Source organism: Chiloscyllium punctatum, chromosome 20, assembly GCF_047496795.1.
Source record: "Chiloscyllium punctatum isolate Juve2018m chromosome 20, sChiPun1.3, whole genome shotgun sequence".
Classification (NCBI taxonomy): domain Eukaryota; kingdom Metazoa; phylum Chordata; class Chondrichthyes; order Orectolobiformes; family Hemiscylliidae; genus Chiloscyllium; species Chiloscyllium punctatum.
The window spans coordinates 29,562,126-29,583,712 of NC_092758.1; the positions used below are offsets into that span (position 1 = coordinate 29,562,126).

The window sequence follows — 21,587 nt, forward strand, 5'->3', positions numbered from 1 at the left end:
CATTTACAAAGAAGAGAAAAGAAGAGGACCAACAGTAGCTGTTCATGAATGATTTACCTGTTACCTCTGTTTCTATCCACAACACAAAGCTGAGTGAGAGAGTGATCTATAAGGGGGATGCAGAGATGCTTCAGTGTAATTTGAACAAGTTGAGTGAGTGGGAAAATGCATGGCAGAAGAAGTATAATATGGATAAATACGAGGTTAACCAGTTTTGTATTTAAAACAGGAACGCGGATTATTATTAGAATGGTGATAGATTGGGAAAGATGGAATCGAAATGAGACCTAGAGGGGTGTGCTCCTTGTACACAAGTCACTTAAAGTAAGCATTCGGGTGCAGCAGGCAGTGAAGAAGGCAAATGTTGTGTTACCCTTCACAGCGAGAGGATTCAAGTGCAGGAGAAGAGATGTCTTGTTGCAATTGTTCACGGGACTGGTATAAGAAAGAACAAGCAGGTCAGTTAGGATTCTATTCACTGGAGTTTAGCAGCTTGAAGGAAGATCACATAGAAAACTAGAAAATTCTAACAGGACTAGACAGAGTAAAATGGGGAAGAATATTCCCGCTGACCGGGAGCCCAAAATCAGGGATCGCAATCTAAGGATAAGGGGTAGGCCATTTGGGACTGATATGAGAAGAAATCATTTAATCCAGAGAGTAGTGAGCCTATGAAATTCTCTGCCAAACATTGTATGTTTTTAAGAAGGAGTTACTTAAAGTTCTTAGGTCTAAAAGATCAAATGGGTACATGGAGAAAAAGGTACTGAGTTGACTGAACATATTAAATACTAGAGTAGGCTCAAAGGACTGAAAGGTCCATTTCTGCTCCTTTTTTTTGTGTATGCTGCTCAGTGTCCTTTAGTGAAAAGCTGAATGTATTCTCACTTCCTTACTAACCTAATAGCATGCCCAAAACTCAAGTTTATACTTGTAATTTCCTATCATCTGCCTATGGCTTAATGCACCACATTCCTGTAAGTTTATTTTGTAACATTTTTACGCACGAACTCCATCAAATCTAATGGGAAAAAGTGAGTACAGATATTTTGAACAACAATGAAGGACAGTCAATGCTAAAATTTTTAATAAATTCTTAAATACAGACATAGCTCTCCATCAACATTTTTTACAATGTTCCAAGGAACCTATTGGCTGAAATGTTGCTGGGAGATTTTCCACAGGTAATTTGTTCCAGCAAAGAGAATGATTCTAATATTTACACATCGTAAAAACGGTTGAACTTTGCCTCTAAGCAATCCGGAAATACTACTTTGGTTTTCGCAATCAAAGCAATTCAGATCATGCGCAAGTACCCGGAAGAACCAAGCACATGAATTTTTCTACTTTCACAGAAAAGCTTACTTGTTTGAACTTAGGGAGAAAACAAAATTCCAGACTGATGAAACAATCACCTCAATTTTCCATATCCTTTATCTTTGAAAGAAACATTCTTTGCTCCTCTTTGGAAACATACTTAACATTGTAAGGTAAGTGGCCATTACTTCTTACGTGACATGATGCCTCTGGCTCTACTACATCATACACTGTCAATAATATTTTACAGGTCTTAACATCAGATTTATTATGGTACTTTCATTCCAGCCAAATAAATTATGAAGAAGGTCATATTGCCAAAGGTGTTGTAAATGTTCAGAATATGGACTTCAGTAAGGCATTCAAAAAGGTTCTGCATGGTAGGCTGGTCAGCAAGGTTAGATCACATGAAATCCAAGGGGACCCAACCATTTGGATACAGAACTGGCTCAATGGTGGTGGAGAGTTGTTTTTTCAGATTGGAGGCCTGTGACCAGTGGTGTGCCCCAAGGATTGATGCTGAGTCCACTGCTTTTCACCATTTAAATAAATTATTTGGATGTGAACATAGGAGGTATGGTGAGTGAATTCACTGTGACACCAAAATTGGAGGTGAAGTGGACAACGATAAATTTTACCTCAGCATACAACAGGACTTTGATCGGATGGGCCAACGGGCTAAGGAGTGTCAGATGGAGTCTAATTGAGATAGATGTGAAGTGCTGCATTTTGGAAAAGCAAATCAGAGCAGGACTTTTACACTTAATGGTAAGATCCTGAGGAGCATTGTTGAACAAAATAACTTTGGTGTGAAAATTCATATTTCCTTGAAATTGGAGTCCCAGGTTGATAGGATAGTGAAGAAGGCATTTGGTATGATTGCCTACATTGTCAGTGCATTGGATATAGGAGTTGGGAGGTCATGTTACAGCTATACAGGACATTGATTAGGCCACATTTTGAATACTGTGTGCAATTCTGGTCTCCCACTACAGGAAGACTGTTGTAAGGGTTCAGAAAAGATTTACAAGGATGTTAACAGGTTGGGAGGGTTTAAGCTTTAGGAAGGGGCTAAGTAGGTTGGAGCTATTTTCCCTGGAACATTGGAGGCTGAGGGGTGACCTTATAGCGGTTTATAAAATTATGAGGGGCATGGATAGGGTAAATAGACAAGGTCTTTTACCCAGGAGTGGGGAGTCCACAGCTAGAGGGCATACGTTTAAGGTGAGAGGGGAAAGATTTAAAATAGATCTAAGGGGCAACTTTTTCATACAGAGGTTGGTGTGTGTATTGGGAACAAGCTGCCAGATAGCTTGGATATGGTCGAAATCAGGGAATGAGAGTTATCCTCTGAAGATGCTGAGAATCTATAGAATGTCCAGGACAACCATTCAAGAGAAGCAGAAACAGAAATATTTTGGAGACCCCAAATAGCCAGAGACAGCTTAATTACCATTCATTTTCAGGATGACTGAACTGAGTTGGGACTTCTTTCTACCTGGAAGTTGCTCTTCAAGCAGGCACCTTACATTCTGAATATGAAAGAACTAATTGGTTTTATTGCCGTTCTTCACATTTGGTATTTCATAATAAATTATTCTTTTTGATGTCTGAATGAAATTATCAGTCAAACCAATGTAAAATTAGCTATGCATAAACTGCCCTACATTAGCTTTAGGGATAAAAGGCAACAGTAAGATAGTGCATCACATGGATCTAAAGTTATTTGGCTGTGAATCCATCCACGAGGCTATGACAAATGCCTGATCTGTAGTCCACTTCCTGATCAGAGATGCCAGATTAATACACATTCTTTTGATCCTTCCTTTAGCTGTCTCTCTGCAATCTTCCAGCATGTGCTGTGACTTTAACATAGCCTTGATATGCCTGACAATCCTCTATGCTGGTGTTTAACTGCAAATGTTAGCACTCTGTGAGTCTTTTTAATCCAGACCATTTCTCTGTGAGATATATTGAACGATGTGTTGAGGACAGGCCCTGAAATCTTTCTTTTACATCATTTTTACACCTAGTGTTAGCCATATTAACATGCAATGCCTTGCCTACCATCCTCGAAGTTGGAATTCAAGCATCCCTGACAGATGAGGCTAATTGCAGTCACCGACTTGATTGCAAGAATGATACCTGGACATCAGGGGTTAAGGTACGAGGAGAGATTATACAAATTAGGCCTGTTTTCTCTAGGCTTTAGAAGGCTAAGTAGTGATCTGTACAAAGTTTTCATGATATTAATAGGAAGAGACAGGGTAGATAAGACAATCTATTTCCACCTGTTGGGATAGTAGAACTGAGGGTCATACCCTGAGAATTAGGACCACACCATTCAGGAGAGATGTATGTAAACCCTTATGGATACAAAGGGAGGTAGATGTTTGGAACTCTCTTTCACAAATGCCAGTGGATGCTGGATCAGTCATTCAGCATGGAAGATCAGTCTTGGAATCCTATGTTGTCATCCCTCCAAGGTGAATATATCGTTTTCAAAGGTATGATGCCCAGAATAGTTCAAGTAGGGTCTAAGCAGGTTTTATGCAACTGCAGAATATCTTTTGCATCCTTGTGTTCCAGTCCTCATGATAAAAAGGACAGATTTCCATTAGCTCCATTGATTATCTTGATTATATTGATTATCTTTGATTCATTGAATCTATACTGCCATTTTACACCAATCCCACTTTCCTGCACTTGACCCAAAGCTTGAATTTTCTGACATTTCACGTGCTCATCCAAGAACATTTTAAAGGTTGTGAAGATTCTCTCCTCTATTAATCTCCCAGACGGTGCATCCCAGATTCCCACCTTCCTCTGGATGGAAAAGATTTTCCCAACTTCACTCAAAACCTCCTACCCTTCACCTTAAAATTATGCCCCCTCATTGTTGACCCTTTAACAAAGGGGAACAGCTGCTTTCTGCCCATCCTGTCATAGCCCTCATAATCTTATACACTCCCATCAGGTCCTCCTTCAGCCTTTTCTACTTTAAACAGAACAACAGGAGCTTATCCAGCCTTTCTTCAGAGCTAATATGTTCCAATCAAGGCAATTTCCAGGTGAATTGCCTCTTCACCCTCTCCAGTGTAATCCTATAGTGAACGAACCAGAACTGTGCACATTACTCCAGCAATGGCCTAACCCAAATTCTGAACAGCTCCAACATAACCTCCCTGCTTTTATAATCTATGCCACAATTACTAAAGACAAGGTTCCGGTATGCCTTCTTAACCACCATATTATCCTGTCCTACTTCCTGCAGGGATCTGTGGACAAGAACCTGAAATTCCCCCATTCCTCTGAGCTATATCAGTATTCCATCATTTGTGGAGTACTCTCTTGTCTTGTTACTTCTTCCAAAGTATATCACCACACAGGTAGTTTCTTGCTAAAATTTTATCTTGAATAAAGTGTTTTATTTGCTATTTCCCAATCTCCTTGGACCCTTCAAAGATCTAAGGTATTTTAGAAGATTATAATCAACATATTTGCTACCTGGGTAAACACTTTTTTTAAGATCCCAGGAAACAGCCGATCTATTCTTGGGGATTTGACAGACATTAGATCCGATTGATTTGTCCAGACTTTTCCAGGGTAATGATGATTGTTTGAAGCTCATCTTTCCCTATCATCTCTTGATTTTCAATTATCTTTAGGAAGTTTTCTAGATCTTCTACTGTGAGTACAGGCAGCAAATAAAAAATAAAGAAATAGCCAAATCTTTGAGAATGACATTATTACCTGAATTGAGCTTACGTATGACTCCAGATCCATGGCAACATGATTGCCAATTCAGGATGGGCAATATATATTGATCCAGCCGGCAATGCTGACATCATATAAATTAATTTTATACAAATAAAGATGATCAGACAGCTTAAATTGGCATTATTCCTACAATCTTCAATTTTCACTTCCTTATTTCAGAATCGGTAAGGACCCCTGACTGAAATTGAGGGAGTCCTTGCTTACAAATCCATAGGACAGGGAGGGGTCTACATAGAACATAGACATAGAACATAGAACAATACAGTCCATTAGCCCTTTGGCTCTTTGGCCCTCGATGTTGTACCGGCCTTTTATCCTGCTCCAAGATCAGACCCTTCGTTGTACTAATTTCCATGTGCCTATCCAAGAGTTGCTTAAATGTCCCTAATGTATCTGACTTTACTATCACTGCTCGCAGTGCATTCCACGCACCCACCACGCTCTGAATAAAGTAGCTACCTCTGACATCTCCCCTAAACCTTCCTCCAATTGCCTTAAAATTATGCCCCCTCATGATAGACATTTCCGCCGTAGGAAAACATCTCTGGCTATCCACTCTATCTATACCTTTCAACATCTTGTACACCTCTATCAAGTCACCTCTCACCTTTCTTCACTCCAATGAGAAAAGCCCTAGCCACCTCAACCTTTCTTCATAAGACATGACCTCCAGTCCAGGCAGCATCCTGGTAAATCTCCTCTGCATCCTCTCTAAAGCTTCCATGTCATTCCCAAAATGAGGTGACCAGAACTGAACACAATATTCCAAGTGTGGTCTAAACAGGACTCCATAGAGCTGAAGCATAACCTTAAACTTAACCCTCCCAGCTAATGAAAGCCGACACACCATATGCCTTCTTAATAGCCCTATCAACCTGGGTGGCAACTTTGAGGGATTTATGGACATGGACGCCAAGATCCCTCTGTTTATCCACACTACCAAGAATCCTGCCTTTAACCCTGTATTCTGCATTCAAATTCAACCTTTCAAAGTGAATTACTTCACACTTTTCCAGGTTGAACTCCATCTGCCACTTACCGGCCCAGTTCTGCAGCCTGTCAATGTTTCGTTGCAACCTACAACAGCTCTCCACTTGTCACTGAGCTCAAGGCTGGATACTTTACATATATCACCACCCTCTGTCTTCTTTCAGCCAGTCAGTTCTGTATCCAGACAGACAGGTTTCCCTATATACCATGCCTCCTCACTTTCTGAATGAGCCTACCATGGGGAACCTTATCAAGCACCTTGCTAAAAACCATGTACACCACATCTACTGTTCTACCTTCATCATGTATTATCACATCCTCAAAGAATTCAATAAGGTATGTGAAGCATGACCTACCCCTCACAATGCCATGCTGACCATTTCTAATCAAAGTATAGTTTCCAAGTAACTATAAATCCTGTCTCTCGGAATCCTCTCCAATACATTTTCCACCACTGACATAAGACTGACTGGTCTGTAATTCTCAGGATTGTCCCAATTCTCTTTCTTGAACAAGGGAATAACATTTGTGAACCTCCAATCATTTGGCATTAATCCAGTGGACAGTGAGGATGTAAAGATCATTGCCAATGGCACAGTAATCTCTTCCCTCTCTCCCTGTATTAACTTTGGGTATATCCTGTCTGGCACAGGGGATTTATCTATCCTTACGTTTTTCAAAATTTCAGCACATCCTCCTTCCTAACATCAACCTGTCCTAGCATATTAGTCTGTTTCACGCTGTCCCCAGAAACATTAAGGTCTCTCTCAGTAGAGAATACCAAAGCAAAGTAGTCATTAAGGACCTCCCTTATCTCCTTTGACTCAGGGCACAAGTTCTCTCCACTATCCTTGATTGGCTATACCCACAATCTGACTATCCTCTTGTTCCTCATATAAGTGTAGAACACCTTAGGGTTTTCCTTAATCCTACCTGCTCCAAAATTGCCATCAAGCCCCACGCTGCAATTTTAACTCATGGCTTGAATTGGAATAGCATTGAGTTTGTCCTACTAGGTTAGGATAACAGGAAGCATAGAAGGTGTATGCCATTAAAGATCTATGTGCCAAGTTATTTGGCATTGTATCTATTTTTCTGAGAAAAGCAGTGGTATTTAGGATGCACCTGACCCAGGTTCCTCTACCTCAGTCATTTTGGAAGGCAAACTTTCCATCCTGTAACTTATCTGAGTTCTAGTGATTGTTCTTTTTGATCTTGGCAAATGGCATCAACTCATCTGATGTTACATTGGTGTTGATTGGCCAGTGGTCACTAAGAAACCAGCAGCTAAATCATTCAGGATTCAATGTGCTGAACTCCATGTTTCCCAATATTATAGATGAAAGACATTTATCAGTTCCTGATTGCTTTTCACAATCTTTAGAGAATAAAAAAATTAAAAACTACTCTTCATTTTCACTTGTGTAACCTTATTTAAAATAAATGTGAGGGACAAGAAGTGAAAAATCAACCAGACAACTCCTTTCAAATTATTTGCACATAAAAATTTAAATGGCATTCTCCCCGTGACAAATTAAATATTTGAACTTACTTCTTAGCACAATGTTTAAAAGTTGACCGGTTTCTTATTGAAATATATTTGCTCTTTGGAAAGCTTTCAAAATTTCAATTAATGATAAGTAGTTTTTGATTAAAATATCTTCCGTTTACTGACCCTTGCATACATGTAACCCATACCCTTTGAGGTAAACGGAACTCAGTACTTTGCAGCAACAGTAAGAGGCTTCCTTTATTTACACTTTTAATCAACCTATTCTGATGCAATATGGTGGGAGTAGGTGGGTCTTGAACCCTGACCTTCATGATGCAAATGTTGGGAAACTGCCAGTGCACCACACATACTCAAGGTTTGATTTATAGTTTAAGGCTGGTTTTAACAGTTTCCATGGCCAGTGACCAAATGTCATTCCTTCAGCTGTTTTTTTTGAATATCCTCTGATCTTTCCTTCCAATAGCGAAAAAAATTGCCTGCAGTGTAAAACAAGATACTAGTCCATTGTCATCCCTTCCCTTCCCAGCATCAAGGGTATTAAGAAAAAGGCCTTGAAGTCCTTGAACTAGAAATGGTGTCAGGGTATTGTTGAGGAATGGGGTGTTTGGGAAAAAGGATCAAAATATATCAAAGGAATGAAAGAATGGAATGTAAGTCTTGAAGTAAATTCAGAGACAAGGAAAAAGAAGCCCTAGTTGGTATGTGAAAATCAACTTAGCTAGACAATAGTTTGTAATTCAATGAAGATGATATGTTGATACTTTGTACTTTAAGGAAATTGGGCTTTATATTATTTGAAGCATTTGATTAATTCTCAGCAAAATAATATGGGCTTTATCTAAAATACCAAATTATTAAGATTCACTATCTGGCTAAGACCTTGAAAAAATAATAGTCAATATCAATTGTTAAGTCCCATTGGTGGAATCTTATATGGGACCTGACCAACGTGGGTGAGAATTCTGGCAGAATTATGCCAGAAGTCTGGTAACACCTATGTCAGTATCAGAAAAGGACTTTAGGAAAGCCCTTTACAAGGTTCTGAATGGTGGACTTGTTAATAAAGCTAGATTACATGGGATTCAGGGAGAGCTTACCAGTTGGATTAAAAAATGGCTTTTCAATGGGAGACGGGGTGCTGATGGAGGATTGATTCTCGGATTGGAGGCCTGTGATTAGTGGTGCCCTGCAGGGATTGGTGCTGGGTCTGCTGTTACTTGTCATTTATAGAAACAATGTGGATGGGAAGTTAGGATAAATCGTTAGTAAGTTTGCAGCTGACACCAAAATTGGTGGTACTGTGGACAGTGAAGATTATCTAAAATTACAAACTGATCTTGATCAATTGGTTCAATGGGCTGAGGAATGGCAGATGGAGTTTAATTTGGCTAAATGTGAGTTGTTACATTTTGGTGAGATGGTAAGTTAGTGGTAAGGCCCTGGTAGTGTTGTCAAACAGAGAGACCTCAGGTGCATTGTTCTTTGCAACTTGCATCACAGGTAAACACAGTGGTTAAGAAAGTGTTGAGGATGCTTGAGTACAGGAGTTGGGACATCATGTTGTGGTTGTTACTGAGGCTACTTTTGGAGTACAGTTCAGGTTGCCCTGCTTTAGGAAGGATATTATTAAATTGAAGAGCGCTCAGAAAAGAATGACAAGAATATTGCAGTGACTGGAGGATTTGAGTGCTAAGGAGAGGCTGGATATGCTGGAACATTTTTTACTGGAGCGTAGGAAGTTAAGAGGTGACTTTATAAAGGTTTGTAATATCATGAGGGGCATAGTTAAGGTGAACAGCAAGTATCTTTTCCCGAGGTTGGGAGTGTTAAAAACTAGGAGGCATATATTCAAGGTGAGAGGAGAAAAAAATTAAAAAGGTCCTGAGGGCAATTTTTACATACAGAAGATGGAACTGCCAGAGGAAGTGATGGATGCAGGTACAGTTACAACATTTAAAAGATGTTTGGACAGGAACATGAATAGGAAAGGTTTAGAAGGGTATAGGCCAAATGCAGGCAAATGGGACTTGTTTAGTTTTGGGAAACTTGGTCAGCATGGATGAGGTGGACCAAAGAGTCTGTTTCCGTGCTATCTGACTCTGACTCTATAACAACTCACTGCATCTTTTATGCGTCTGCTGGGCAGCATGGTGAGTTACTAGGCAGCAGTGATTACCAATTAAGGGGGATCATACCTTGTTCAATGACATAACATCACCACAATTCTCCTCAACAATATTCAGCTGCCTATCTTACCAAGTGCACCAACAGGATAAACCTCGAGAATACTCGACATGGAAATCAGAGCCGATACTTGGACACTTTCGCTTGCTCAGCAGCCACCAGCATCTCAGCGTACAATCCATGGACACCAGCCTCACACACCCTTCATCCAGTGGCATCTGACATTGGCGAACCCCATACAATCCTCATGATATTTCTCCAATCCACTTACATGACATTTTGGAAGTAAAGACCAGCATTGCAGACTGCACTAGTATTGAAAAGACTGAAGCAAGTACACTTTGCAAGCAGAGACAGATAGCTCACAGATTGGACTAGATTGCTCTCTTCGCACTCACTTTCTTAACTCCTTTGGGGATGCTCGCAGCATTCATTCCTCGCTTTGCTTTGCCTCACTGCACCATGCCAGTTAGTCTTAGATTCTGGCCGTAAGCATGTTATCAGTACTTCCGCATCAACATGTTCTTTTGTGCAGTCACACAGACAGGCTACTTGCTGTGTTTGTCCAGAGAGATCTGACTGGGGAGGGGGTGGGATATGGCGATGGCAATGGTACCTTGCTCTACAATATACAAAGAGGTGAATCTAACACCAACTGCAAGTACCAGCTATCTGCACAATAAGCTTACTGCACGTTCATTCAACCAGTTGAACATAGCAGAAAGGGGGTAGGTGCTCATCCTCAGTCCAGTCAACTGTTCGGTGGGTCATCTGTCATAGGCAGTCTGCATGCAGTCCAGGGACTTGGCCTGGTCAGTCATCTGTTCAGGTTGGGCACAGTCAGGTTATGGGTCCGAGTACATTGGGAAATGGCGAGGCCTATAAGGCCATCACAAGCAGGCAGATGCAATGCATATTGTCAGTCTGGGACCTGGTCAGTCATGTCCAGGGGTTGCTCATTTAAGTCGGTCACAGTTCTGAGTGATCACAGTCCTGTGGGTCTGTTAAGTATGGTCCAATAGTGCCTGTAGGAACAGACTGGGGGTCACAACCAAAAGGGGTAGCGGTGTCAAGGTGTGTGTGTGTGTGTGTGTGTGTGGTGCTAGAGACATGATTTCAGATGGTGACAAGGGCAGAGATGGAGTGAAACTCAAAGTATATTGAGAGAGGATGGCACATGGAACAGCATTAAAGTGCATTGTAAGCTGCAGGAGGGGAATTAATTGGCAGTAAGTACTGTGGTCAATGTCAGTTTGATAGCTGAGAGTGCAGGATTTAGGTCTGCTGGATACTAGAGAGGCAAACACATGAATGCATTTGCGAACTTGAGCTATATTTTATTTACAATTATCTCTTTGGCCATTTGCAATGCATGCAGAGTTAAAAGTCCTTAAACTTCAAACACTGGTCAAAAGCAAATGGCACCCAATCTGTTTATACTTGCAAATATAACATTAGGATCTTAATGTGGGCATCAAACTGGTTCAGTGGTTAGCACTGTTGCATCACAGAGGCAGGGACCTGCATTTGATTCCAGCCTCAAGTGACTATCTGTGTGGAATTTGCACATTCTCACAGTGTCTGCCTGGGTTTCGACTGAGTGTTCCAGTTTCCTCCACAAATTTAAAGTTATATAGTTAAGTGGAGTCGCCATGGTAAATTGTCCCACGGTGTCTGGGGACGTGCAGGCTAGCTGGGTTAGCCACGATAAAAGGCAGGTGAGGTGATAGGGTGAGAAGGCTTGATGTGGATAGGATGTTCTTCGGAGGGGCGGTGCAGGCTCAATGGGCTGAATGGCCTCTTTCTTCACCTTAGGAATTCTACGTTTAACTAAGTAAGCAACAATGACTTAAAAGGAGATGAATGCTAGTCACTGATAATAACACTTCCAAGGGTGCTGTGTGACAAAGGAAACATTGCTTCATTTTATGTCACATAAGAATGCCTATAGACCTTACTGAAAGCAAGTTAAAGGTTGATGAGGATCTGGGATGAGAAGGTGTTTGGAACACAACAGACAGTCCCTTTTTGACGTAATGTACTTGTCACTCAACTGGCGTGGCACGTTCACCTTCACAGTGAATCTGCCACCTGGGCCATGACAGAGCAGGTACAACCCAAAATATGGTGCTGCTGCTCGATCCAGCCTGTGGGAGCCCTCCAGTCATGTCCAGGCAGAATATTCCACATCATCCTTGCTCTGTAACCTGGGGCAGGCAACGAGATCATGTGGTAGATATTGGGAGGCCAGGAAAAGTCTTCTGATAAGGAGAAGGAGGAGGTCACTGGGGATGATGAAGCTCCTCTTGTAAATGATCGAGTTGTGATGGGCATTATAAGCCAGAGAGAACTGGACTGATAGATGACAGGAGGATGCAGCAGACTATCACAGAACATTAATTAGTCATTGGTCACGATGCCAGCGTTTTGTTTGTATTGTGGAAGTGAGAAAAGCTATTGTTTGGAATTGTCTTACTGTATGTGATGCTCCCCCATTGGACTATGACAAGACACAGGTGTCCAATTGGCATTAGGAACAAAGTAGAGGTTGCTTAAAGAGGATGTTTAGGAGGGATATAGCTAAAGACAGGTAAGCTATGTGGCCTGGTTAAAAGTGACTAGATTGAGAGAATGAGGCTGTGTCAGCCTTAAATTAAAACCGAAAACAAATCAGATATTGTAAATCAGAAACGAAAATTGAAATTGTTGGAAAATCTCAGTAGGTCTGGCAGCATCTGTGGTGAGAATTCAGAGTTAATGAGTCAAGTTGAGTGTCACTTCATCAGAACTGATGGTAGCTAGGAAAACGTTAGTTTATATGCAGAAGATAGGATGTGAGGAGGGGGTAGGGAGTAAATGTTAGGTGTGGATAGAGCCCAGAAAGAGAGAAATGCAGTAAGACAGACAAAGGAGTACATTCCAATCACGCTAGGAGAGAGAATAGCTGTTAGAGTAAGAGAAGACCTTTCAGAACAGAGAAACTTATTTAGTAGGAGAGTGGTGAATCTATGGAATTCTCTGCCACAGAAGGCTGTGGAGACCAGGACATTGAATATATTTAAGACAAAGGTAGATAGGTTCTGAATTGTTAGGGGGATCAAGGGTTACAGGGAGAAAGAGGGAGAATAGAGAAACTTATTAGCCATGATTAAATGGCGAGAGTGTGGCGCTGGAAAAGCACAGCAGGTCAGGCAGCATCTGAGGAGTAAGAGAATTGACGTTAATCAAGCCCTTAATCAAGAATAGGCTTATGGGTCAGGGGGCTGAGAGATAAATGGGAGGGGGATGGGCTTGAGGGGAAGATAGCAGAGAATGCAATAGGTCGATGAAGGTGGGGGAGAAGGTGATGGGTCAGAGGGGATGGTGGAACGGATCAATGGGAAAGGTAATGGACAGGTCAGGAGGGTGGTGCCAAGTTGGAGGCTTGGGACTGGGATAATGTAGGGAGAGGGGAAATAAGGAAACTGCTGAAATCTACATTGATTCTGTGCAGTTCTCCCCCACCTTCATCTACCTATTGCAGTCTCAGCTCCCTTCCCCCCAACCCCAGGGCCCCTCCCATTTGTCTCTCAGCCCCCCAGCCCCTTCCTGGTGAAGGGCTTATACCCAAAATGTTGATTCTCCTGCTCCTTGATTGCTGCCTGATTTGCTGTGCTTTTCCAGTGCCACTCTGATCTCCAGCATCTGCAGTCCTCACTTTCTCCTAGAAGATTAAATGGTGGAGCAGAGTGGACAGGCTGAATGGCCTAATTTCTGTTCCTAGGAATATGGTCTTATGGTCTTATGGTCTTATCAATGAGGACTTTTAAGTGACTAATAATAGTGGTATGTAACAGGACGCTATGTGATAACAAGGTCTGGTCGTGGGGATTGAGGTAAGGATAGAGGACAGCTCAAACCTGATATTATCAAGCTCAATATTGAGTCCCCACGAGGAAAGTGAGTTCCTGTTCTTCCAGCTTGCACTGAGTTTTGCTGGAGCACTACAGCAAGCCTGAGATAGGGATGTTGGTCAGGGAATTGGAAGTTCAGGGCCCTTTTTTCAACAGAACACAAGTGTTCTGCGAAGCTGTCACCCAGTCTATGTGTCATTTCCCCAATGTAGAGGAGAGCACATTGTGAGCAGCGAATGCAGTAGACTAGATTGTGTAAAGTGCAGGTAAAGCGCTGCTTCACCTGGAAGGTATGTTTGTGCTCTTGGATAGTGAGGAGGCAGGAAGTAAATGGGCAGGTGTTACACTTTCTGTGATTGTAGCAGAAGGTGCCATGACGCTGTTGGGAGGACAGTGTTGGGAGTGAAAGAAGAATGGGCCATGGTGTCCCAGAGAGAACAGTCCCTATGGAAGGCTGACAAGGGAGAAAAGTGGGATATGAGTGTGCTGGTGGTATCTCGCTGAAGGTGGCAGAAATGGCAGCTAATGATGCTCTAGATGTGGATGCTGGGGGGATAGTAGGAAAGGGCAAGGGGGGTCCCTATCACTGTTGTGGGAAGGAAGAGAGGGGATGAGGGCGGAAGTGCAGGAGATTGGTCTGACTCAGCTGAGGGCCCTGTCAACAACAGTGCTGGGGAATCTTCGGTTGAGGAAGAGGGTGAGCATTTAAGAGGCTTTCTTGACGAAGTTGTCATTATTAGAAAAATGCCAAGGAGATGGAGGAACTGGGATAATGGAATAGAGTCTTTCCAGGAAGCAGACTGTGAGGATGCCTAATCCAGCTAGCTGTGGGAGTTGTGGGTTTATAAAGGATATTGATGGCCAGTCAATCTCCAGAAATGAAAACAGTGCTACCGAGGAAGGGAAGGGAGAATTCAGAGATAGACCAGGTGAAGGTGAGAATGGGGTGGAAATTAGAAGTGAAATCGATAAATGTTTCTAATTCTGGACACACAGGGAGACAGCACCAATGCTATCATCGATATAGTGGAGAAAGAGTTGTGGGTAGGGAGCCAGAATGGGACTGGAACAAGAGATGTTCCGCATACCCCACAAAGAGACAGGCATAACTGATGCCAATGCAGGTACCTATGGTCACGCCTCTGACCTGAAGAAAATGAGAGAAGTTCAAGAGAATTTGTTGAAGGTAAGGATGAGCTCGGCCAGGCGGAAGAGATTGGTGGTGAATGCAGACTGTTCAGGAAGAAGCAGAGAGCCCTGATACTATCCTGGTGGGGGTTGGATGTGTAAAGGGATTACACGTCCATGGTAAAAAGGAGGTGGCTAGACCCCGCAAGCTCGAAATTCTGAAATTTACATCAAACATCTGAGGAATCGCAGATGCATGTGGGCAGGGACTGGACCTGGGGAGAAAAGACTGAGTCAAGGTCGGAAGAGATGAGTTCAGTGGGGCAGGAGCAGGATGAAGTAGGCAGTCCCGTTTTGTGAATTTTAGGAAGGAAGTAGAAGCAAGTTGGATAGGGGTTGGGAGACTATCAGCTTGGAGGCAGTGAGGGGTAAACACCTGATGAAATGAGGTTGATGACCGTTGTCTATCCTTCTTATTGCTGATATGCCATGTGCAAATCGACTTTGTGGCTGCTGGGCCATTATGTTGCCAGTAAGGGGAAATGCTGACACTTTTTCCGGGTGCACAGTAGCCTTTTACAGAAAGAGCAAATCTGCCAATCTTTTGGAGAAGCCCATTAATGAAGAAATTTTGGTAAGAGATATGAAGAAATCTCTTTTAGCCTTGCAATGAAATACTCACCAAAACTCAGCATGACTCACACTGAGCCACACAACTGCCTGATGAAGGAGCAGTGCTCTGAAAGCTAGTGTTTCCAAATAAATCTGTTGCACTATAACCTGGTGTTGTGTGCTTTTTAACCTTGAGCCAAAAAAGTCAGATTCAGCCCCATGTGAGTAGCTAGGAGTTTGTATTAATTTGTTCTTTCATAGTCCATGACATCATCTAAACCATTTAAAGTGTCATTTTAGCTAATGTTCTTGACAATTTGATAATGGTGTAAAGGGATTCAGGTCATTGAATTAACCTTGACAAAGTTATGCTTTAATTATTTTGGAGATATTCTATTTCATGAGGTACCATAGCAAATGCTTACTTTTTTTATCAGCATTAGACAAAACTATGTATTTTGTGGCCCCCCAGGCCAGCTTATCTGATATAGTTGTTGATCCATTAAAGCTTATTTTTGTACTGTGAGTACTTAATTGTTTGACTGCAAGAAAACACCGTAATACCTCATTCTACTGGGCAATTAAGGACAGTGAATACATGTTGGCCCAGCTAGCATTGCCCACATCCTCTGAATGAATAAGAAAACAAATCAAAAAAAGAACGTAGCTGTCAAAAATAAAATTGTAAGGGTGTGAAAAACTAAGCATTCTGATTTAGAATGTGTCACAATTGGAATTGAATTGGAATTTGAGTGTTGAACCAATTATGACTTCATGCCGTCCAAATGTCAAAATCAGTGCCAAGAAATGTAAAGACTTGTTTTCAGTGATTGCTCTAGATAATGAAAGACATGAAAAGGTGTGTCCTTGATTGGGAAACTCAGGCACATTTCTATCTGCTACGATAAAAGGAAACACTATCAACTGTGAGGTAAACAAGGGAGTAGATTGTAAAACCAGTCATTATATAACAAGATTCCACAGATATGAAGGGTGGGACAGTGAGAGAAATGTTGGTTTCTTGTTACACTAAATGTAAATGTGCTGGAATATTTAAAGGAGGTGCATTTTTTCAACAAGCTTCCTGTACTGTATTACAGTTTTGACTAAATTTGACATTTTCCAGTGATTGTTGCATTGACCAATTAGAGGCATTTCCATTTCAGGCACATAATATCACCAACAAGCCCACATCCAATGAAGCAGGGGCTTATGCTGCATGTACTTTGCCAAAGGATTTTCCTTTCTATCAAACCTCAGAAGTGTATGTTTTAATTTCGCACAGTGGCTATGCATGCTTTCTTCAAGTTAAATTTCAAACTGGGATTGATTATGGCTAGTTTTAGTGCCTTGGGGTTTGATACATGTCTATCTGAAAGAGGGGACAAGGTTTCAATTGACTATTTCATGTAAAAGCAGTACCCCTGACAGTGCAGCATTGCTTCATTATGTGGAATTTAGATTAGATTACAGTGTGGAAACAGGCCCTTCGGCCCAACAAGTCCACACTGACCCACCGAAGCACAACCCACCCATACTCCTACATTTACCCCTTACCAAACACTATGGGCAATTTAGCATGGCCAATTCACCTGACCTGCACATCTTTGGACTGTGGGAGGAAACCCATACAGACATGGGGAGAAAGTGTAAACTCCACACAGTCAGTCGCCTGAGGTGGGAATTGAACCCAGGTCTCCTGCGTTGTGAGGCAGCAGTGCTAACCACTGTGCCACCCACCAATTTAATCTGAAGTCACTTTTTTCTCTAGTTCAATGGCAGAAGTGCAACTGACAGAACCATTTTTAACAACAGAGATCCCTTGAAATCCCTTTTTAGGACATAGAAAGTCATCATTTTAGCAAGGAGCATTAAAAGATGGTAAAATATCAAATCGTAAGTCAAGTCATATTCAACTCTGGGTAGGTCTGGGTGGAATACTCTTTGAAGTGTCTTGTGGACTCGATGGGCTGAATGGTCTTCTTCCACGCTGTAAAGATTCTATGAAACTAACTTTTTGTCTCTCCAACGATGCTACCAAATTTGCTAATTATTTCCAAAAGTTAAATTACCAGTGACTGCTTCATGCACAATTCTAAAAGACATTAAGGGCTGAACTTTCCCATTTTTTTGACAAAATATTTCTTTTGGTGAAATTCATGGAGAGTGATCCACTATAGCACATGTCAACTTTTCTCACACAGGCGCCCACATCCTCATTAAGAATGCAACCAACCTCTGTACATCTATTGGATAGAATTGTGCAGAAGGAGAGGAGGAAGGACTTGCCACTGCTGAGTCTTGGCATGCTCTCACCAATGGAGCAGTATGTGAACACCAGCTTCACAGCATCTCAGATGCTGCAAACCAGGAACTGTCCCTTACACAGTGATCCTGTACCACTCTAACTCAGCATCCAGCTCAGAAAGTAAAGCTGGCGCCCCTGATTTGCCAACAGAACCCTGGAGGACTGGTGGATCGAGTTTTCAAAAAATGGGCATTTTCCTCCAGATCGCCAAAGACAGACACAGCATCAGAGGCAGCGAGGCTGGACAAAGGCAGCGGCCAATGTTAGTGTGGTCTCCAGGGTCAAACTCAATGCCCAGTAGTATGACCCAAAGAACTTGGAAGAGGCAGAAACTTGCCAACAGGACTTCCTTAGAACGTACACATCATAGCAACTCCTAGAATATCTAGCACACTTCTCTAAAACCTGGCACCAATGGTCACAGATAAGCAGGACATTGATCGAATGGAAGCCTTTGAGCTTTATAAACACTGGCAGATTGGTGAGAGTGTACTCCTATGTGATACGGATGCAGTCTATAACATCCTATTCCTTGGGAAATCCAGAGATGTCATAGAATCTCATTGGCTGCACAGCTTGACACTCATCATAGGGAAGGATATAGACCAGTGTCACCTGGAGAAAAGAGCATTGGTGATGTACTGGTGGTACTTCAGACTCCATTGACACAGGGTTCCAAGAGCTAGATAATAGAAGTAAAGCTGATTGATTCAGTGTCTGATCAATCTCCATTACCTCCTTGGAGGATCTTCACCTGCTGCAAGTCCTTGAGTGGCAGCTATTGGACATCACCCTGGAATGGAGGACAATACTTTAATTCTCACTTCTTTGATACTGTTGTTGGATTTCCAACAGGACCACAACGACTACTTCAGCCGCAGGTGCCATCTCAAATACGTGTGGGGAATGTCAGAATTGAGCGTCATATTAATAGTACTCCTGATCCCATGCATCAATCACAGTGAACTTGACAAGTTGTGCTTTGAGACAATGTGTGTTGAGAAGTTGTAAAGGGCTGAGCTGAGCTATGTAGCCTTATACAGATGTGTGTGGCAGGTCCAAAGTGCTAATGCTACCGTAGTGGAATTCAGACAGATACCTAACCCAGTAGCGTCCCCTCCCAAAACATATGCCATATTTTAATATCACAGACCTTGTCCTTGCATACTTATAGTTGAGTGTGAGAATGTACCTGCTTTGAAGCATTGGATACAAACTTCCCAACCCATAGATGACAGGAGTAATGGTGAGTCAGTTGGGAAATTGTGGTGAGTTTGGCAAAAATGTAATTTTCAATGTTAAGAAGAGAAAGCTTGATTCTGCAATCAAACTTTGAAAAGCAAGATGAGAATTACTGTTGTGAGAAGAATATCTGCATGCATTTTCATGCTGTTACCACCAAATCCTGCCTGATTGACATGCTGTTTCCAATTCTCCCATGCACCAGAGAAAAAAAACAGTGACAATTCCCAACATGGGAATGTCAGAGCAGGTACCCGGCATCTCCAGTTCACCACTTATTCCTCTGGGCCTCTACCTTGGATTGAACTCACAAGCATTTTAGCACAGTCTAAGGGCAGAGACTGCTCATGTGGTCCTATCCACGGACATCAATATTGGACACATAGTTTCATGATATATCTCCAACACACTTACAATACAGTTCACCACTCCTCACTTAATCTCGTGGCACTCACTCACTTTCTGTCCACTTGGATGCTCATAAGGTTTCTGCCTTACCTTTCTTTTTAGTGTGTTGCTCCCTCAGCAAAAGCTTAAAGGTTTGCAGTACTGCTAAGCCTTCCCCTTTCAGACAGACATAAAGCCAGACAGTTTGTAATGATTGTCAGCAGTGATCAGTCAAAGGGATGGACATATTGTTGCACGGCAACATGCTACATCAATTTTATACCTACAGCATGTGCCAGCAGCGTAGAGGACAAATACAATTCTTATACTTTAATCAAACAGTGATGTCTCAAACCCAAAAGGACCACTTCTCACTCATATCAAGCAAGATAGTCATCAGTCAGGAATATTAGCACCGTAAGTCAAGACATCATCTGATTTCAGTTTGGGGATTTGGGCATGAACCAGGGTCAGCAGTTCCATATCACTGGAATCTGGGAAGTGGGTCACAGTCAGTTCTGCAGGTCCAATGCAACTAGCCGTCCCATTGGCTGTTAAGTCAGTTGAAAATGTGCACTGAAATCAGTTAGAGGTCTGTTCATTCATCATTTGTGGGATCTCTCCAAGTCAGACCGGTTGTGGATCCCAATCTGTCCACTGAAAGTTCAAAGGGTTTATCAGAGACCCCTTACTGTGGCAGGGGAGCTAGGGAACTCAGTTGTGGGGATTGTAGGTATAATTCTAGGACACAATGGTGATAATACTTCTGAAGCTGGATGACTCCTATATAAGGTGGGAAGGCAATAGAACATAGGCAAAAAAGCAATACTTTGGGAGAGGGAGGTCATCAATAGCACCGCCCTGTATTTGATGGGTGGACTATGCACAACTGTGTCTAGTATGGCTATGCAGTATGCCTGGGGCTCAGGGGGTAACCTGGGGAAATAAAACTTAATATGGATACACTAGAAATATAAAAGCCAATAACATTAACAGCCTTTCACTAACATCTGATATATTGCACCTTCATTATGCATGTGAGAATATATAGATAATAAGCAGACGTTTGGCTGCCTCCATGGTGCTTGCCAAGGATAGCCAGGTCCAGCATCTTCAGGTTCTACTGGATGTATGCAGACAGTTGCACTTCCTCACCTTAACCATTGGCACTCAGTACCATGATGCATCAGAGATGCAGAAAAGCCACAGTCACTTGTCTTCCATAGAATGTTGTGAAAATGGTCGTGCATTTGTAAATATGTGCTCATTTTTAATCATCAGCCGTGGAAGTGAATATTATTTTAGTTGCAGAGTGGAGTGGAGATACAGAGAGTCAACACCCTTAGGGCCTCATGATACTCTAACCCCATCTGAGCGATAGCTATCCTGTTCATTGTGACATATAAGCAGGAAGCTTTATTGTGGTTGAATAAGGGAACATAAAACATTGTGTAGACTTCCATCTTCCACTTCCTAGTATATTCATTAGAGGCCATCATTACAGTTACATGACATGTGGGTTGACAAGGTTCCCCTTGTTCCACAGCATCTTTGAGAAGTTCCACAAGTGATGGGACACGTTTGACTATTATTCATCTATTTTTAATCATTTCCCCTGTCTTCCGCATCACGGAGGTGACAGTGTTAACTCATATTTCATGTAACTATGATGATAGACTGTAATAAATGTAATGAAAAATGGAATGATTGATGTAGATCTGGGATGGAAAGTGGAATTGGAGTGCTGTAGGAACTCAATTTTATTGTAATATATTGATCACTCAGTTAGTGTGACACCTTCACCAGGTTTGTGCACTTGCTCTGGCCAGGGCCATGGTAGAGCTGGCAATAAGGCTGCTGAAGGTCTAGTTCCACAGCTTGGAGAAGGTCTGGGGTGAAGCCTGTAGTATAGTATAGATCCCTCTAGAATGCGCCACACCATCCTTGCTCTGCATAATTGAAGCAACCGACGATGCATTGTAAAAGATGCTGAGGAGCCTGGAGAATGGGAGCAGTCACCCAAGTAGGAGGATGAGGACATTGAGCTGGAAAAATCTCAAGTTATTGATGACAGAGCTCAGCTATATTCGGTGCCAAGTGACAGAGGAGACGTGGTTAACACCCCAGTTCTAATTGACAGGGTGTGGGTATAAAAGAGCATCATGGACTGTCAAGATCAATGTGCCAACATTTGTTTGTGTGGTAGGGGAGACCAGCAGACCCTAATCATGCC

The 21,587-nt window shown here is 42.2% G+C and overlaps 1 protein-coding gene across 1 annotated transcript in view; it reads left to right on the forward strand.

The window, feature by feature from the left end:
• Positions 1–1,352: 1,352 nt before the first annotated feature.
• Positions 1,353–21,587, forward strand: part of LOC140491993 (uncharacterized) — a 118,806-nt gene continuing 98,571 nt past the window's right edge. Inside the window, exon 1 of the mRNA XM_072590569.1 lies at positions 1,353–1,490. The gene's annotated coding sequence lies outside the window, so the exon portion shown is untranslated. The remainder of the gene's footprint in view (positions 1,491–21,587) is intronic.